A 4,624-nucleotide genomic window follows, 5' to 3' on the forward strand; every position below is an offset into this window, starting at 1 on the left:
CAATAGGAAGAACACCGACATATTCATGTGGTCCCCCGAAGAGATGCTTGGGATCGATCCAGAGGTGGCGTAACACCGGCTCAATGTTGACCCTGAGGTGCGGTCGGTAAAGCAAAAACTAAGAAGGTTTGCCCCCGATAGGTAGAAGGTGATCCGAGACGAGGTCGATCGCCTTATAAAGGCCGGGTTCTTCACCGAGGTTAAATACCCGACGGTTGTCTAATGTAGTCCTCATCAAGAAGCCTAATGGAAGTTGGAGAATGTGTATTGATTACACCGATCTGAACCGGGCATGTCCCAAGGACTGTTATCCGCTCCCCAGGATAGACCAACTAGTTGACACCACCGCAGGCCATGAACGCCTTACGTTCCTAGATGCGTTCTCCGACTATAACCAAATCTGGATGGTGACCCAAGACCGAGAAGACACTGCCTTTATCACCAATCGGGGGGTATATTATTACAAGGTGATGCCTTTTGGCTTAAAGAACGCTAGCGCGACTTACCAAAGAATGATCGATAAACTTTTCAAACATCAACTCCGGAGGAACATGGAGGTATACATAGATGACATGATTGTAAAAAGCAAGATTGCTGGGACACATTTGCTCGACCCGACGGAAACGTTCCAAACGCTCAGGCGGTTCAACATGCGTCTGAACCCAACAAAGTGCATCTTCGGGGTCAGCTAGGGGAAGTTCCTTGGCTTCATCATTCACTAGTGGGGGATAGATGCCAACCCAGAGAAGGTGCACGTCGTTACCGAGATGCACTCCCCCCACTCAGTCAAAGAGGTACAACGACTTGCCGAGAGGTTGGTAGCGCTCAGCAGGTTCGTGTCGCGTTCAGGCGATAAGTGCCTCCCCTTCTTCTAGGTTTTGCGACGGGCCGGCAACTTCACTTGGACCCTGGAGTGCGAGGAGGCCTTCGAAAAGTTGAAGGAGTGCCTTGCCCGCTTACCCCGACTCCTGGTCACTTCAGATCGCTCACGACTAGCGACCTGTCAGCGCCCCAAGCTCGATTCCTCCCCGGGATGCTCCAGATCACTCCCGACTAGCGACTCATCAGCACCCAAGCTCGATTCCTACCCGGGTTACTCCAGATCATTCCCGACTAGCGACCCGTCAGCACCCAAGCTCGATTCCTCCTCGGGTCGCTCCCGACTAGCAACCCGCTAGATTCAATTTAGAGCCGAGCTCACAAACTCGGTCCCCAAACCCAATTCGGAGCTGAGCCCACGAACTCGGTCCCCAGACTCAATTCGGAGTCGAGCTCACAAACTTGATCCACATACTCGATACGGAGCCAGGCTCATAAGCTCGATCCCCAGACTCAATTCGGAACCAAACTTATTCGGTCCCAAGGTCCAATTCAGAGTTGAATATACCCACTCGGCCCCCAGATCTAGCGCTTGTCCGAATTGCGCTAAATCACTCTCGGTTTGTGACCCGTCGGCACCAAAACTCGAGCCCGAACGGAGTCACTTGGCCCACAGGCCCAACTCCAATTACTTGGCCCGAGCCATGCATCTCGGCCAATCCAACGCCCGAGTTGCATCTCGACTAATCCAATGCCCAAATCGCATCTCGGCCAATCTAACGCCCGAGTCGCATCTTGGCCAATCCAACGCCCAAATCGCATCTCGGCTACTCCAACGCCCAAATCGCATCTCGGCCAATCCAATGCCCGAGTCGTACCTCGGCCAAGTCAACGCCCGAGCCACCCCTCAGCACACCTCGGCCACTCCAACGACCGAGCCACACCTTGCAGCTAATTTAACACCTGAGTCGTATCCCGTTATCTAAGTCACCCCACGATAACCTCAACGCTTTGATTTCGCTTCGTCAGGCCTCTACCATTCAATTAGCAAGGTCCCCCCCTAAATCACCGCCCAGTCCGGCGGTTCCACCGCCCAACCTTTCGAGTTCTGGGCGGTGCCATCGCCCGACCCTACGGGTCACTAAATGGGCTTCAAATCTAGCCCAAACCAGGTAATATCAAGCCTAGTTGGCCCCTAACCAGGATATAGGATTATCCCTTAATCCTAACCCTAATTACATGCAAACTATGCAACTGAAAATATAGTCCTAAGCAAGTTTTAAACTGGCAAACGTCGAGTCTCCTTCCGGCGAGCTTTTCGGTGATCTTCCAGCGGACTTCCGATACACCCTCGGATTTCTTCCGGCGGACTCCCAGCAGGCTCCCGATCTTGTGGCGAGTTTAGTGAGTAGCCAAGCCTTCTCGATGATCTCCGCAAACCTCCGACGATCTCTTCGGCGGACTTCCAAACACTTCGACAAGTCCCCAATTTCTTCTCGGTTGGTTCCGGCAATATCTCCGACAAATCTTCGGACTCTCGAACACCCATCAAACTTGAATCCGGTAGACTTGCTTTATGTCTTCAAGCTATCGTAGTTAATCCTGCACATGTAAAACAAAACTTCGATCTAGACAATTAATCCTAAGCAATTAATCAAGTTGTCCGACATGTCATTGGTCCCTCGACACTTCATCTGATTCTTTGGTGCATTGTCCTCTCTTGCGACCTATTGCCCAATCGACCAGTTGACTCCACAACTCCGATATCCTTAGCGCAATACCCGCTCTTCTTGGCCTGATGCCTGAATCCACTACCCGAAGCCTTCTGTCGATACGTCGATTGATCCACCGGCCCGACGTCCAATATTCTAACATGTTCCCCCGGCCCAACATGATTTTTCTGCTTTAATTGTCTCATCTTGATCAAAGCATCCTGCGTCACTCAAAACGTAGATTAAATCATAAACACATATCAAGTGATTTCATTGTTAAAATATGAGATTCAACAGCTCGTCGGAGGGGCCAAAGTCGGGAAGCACCCGATGAAGGTCGTTTTGCAGGGAGGTGGTCACCCCCGAGCGGCGGGCGTCTTCACCTCAAAGTCATCATCTGGTACGCATAAGAGGGTGGTCCGTCGGTTCGGATCCCAATCAACGCCAACCTACACCTCCCACCCCAAGGGCGCATCCACGTCGCGAAGAGAGATTGCCAACCACCTCGAGGACAAGAGGACACATCCGCCACAAAGAGGCACTCAAGAGGACTCGGAGCGCCAACCCCCAGCCACTCGCGAGGACTCAACCGACCCTGTCGATCCAACCCTCGCCCGAGACACTCAAGAGGCACAGCCACCTCATCATCCTACTCATTCCAGAAGTTCCCGATGTCGGCCCGTGGACCGAACCAGCCATACTATCTCCATACCTTTAAAGAGTTTTTAAATAATATAAAAATTGGACTAATCAAGAAATTAATCCAAGAAAATTGGAGTTTTTTTTCCTAGCGACACTCTCGTACTATTAGACAAAGTATTTGTGCATCCTTTAGTATTTCTTACGTGTCATTATTGTTGTTCAATTACCTCGATGCTATGATTTCTCCATGTCATCTCTCCTTTTCTACTTTTTTAATTTAACATTCAAGGAATCCAAATTAAAATGGTAACTAAGCTTATCTAAATTATCCCAAGCTGATTGTCTTATTTTGAAAAAATTGGTATCCATACCTTTTGTGGTTTTGGATGCTCAAGAAAGATCTAAGGTTACGTTTAAGAATACATTTATATTTTTTAATATATATTTGAGTAAACGTGCAAATGTTTTAAGTGTTTGACATAAAAACTATATTTTAAATATTTATAGTCTAAATATAACATAAAATAATCATATAATATAAAATAATTTTTAAAATTAATAAATAAATATTTAGACTTGTAAGAAAAGGATAATATAAAAATTGAGAGAAGGGATAAGGAAATAAGAAAATGAATGTTACAGATTCTATTATATAGTAGTAATCTTGTATTTTTCTGTAAGGTACTTTTGAAATTTGAAAAATTATTTTATCATATCCCTAAAATAATATCCAAGAGATGTGAATATATCGTAAAATAAACTTAGGATTCAAAACATAAAATTTGAGGATATAAAAAGTATTTAAATTTCATTCACACACTATAAATCCTATCGAATTCATAATCCTTCAACATATCACTTGATAACGCTACAAAACCCAAAACTAACTCAAGACTATTAACAACCACTTATAAACTCAAGATCAATAAAACACTATAATTATAAAACCATCCATTTATCATAGTAGATGTTGATAAAATTAGAAATATTAAAAAAAATAAGCATTAACTTGTATGACTATTATAGTACTAGCTATAACAAAAAGCATGCTACCTATGAAACTTCTATATCATTAGATCAATTTAGTGAGGATACTAAAATTTTTAAGAGAGAATACTATTACTACAAAGATAAAAATAAATAAAAAAATCCAAGGGGATCCTCAGGCTAGAACTTCGAGCCTAACATGTATCTAATAACTTTTTTTAAGTTTAGTGATACACTGTCAGTATGAACTTTTTTATTCTTAAATGATAAGCGTCATACGTAATAACATTTTTAATTTTAACAAAAAACGTATATTAAATACTAACGACTATAGTATCAATGGTAGTTGTCGCCTTTAGCATGAGAGGATAAATTCCAGATAAAATTAGATCGAGTATTACTTTTGAATTAGTTGAAGCTCAAGCATTCAATTAAACAAAGATGACAAAACAAAACTAAGAGAT

Source organism: Musa acuminata, chromosome BXJ2-9 (genome assembly GCF_036884655.1).
Source record: "Musa acuminata AAA Group cultivar baxijiao chromosome BXJ2-9, Cavendish_Baxijiao_AAA, whole genome shotgun sequence".
In the NCBI taxonomy this organism is placed as follows: domain Eukaryota; kingdom Viridiplantae; phylum Streptophyta; class Magnoliopsida; order Zingiberales; family Musaceae; genus Musa; species Musa acuminata.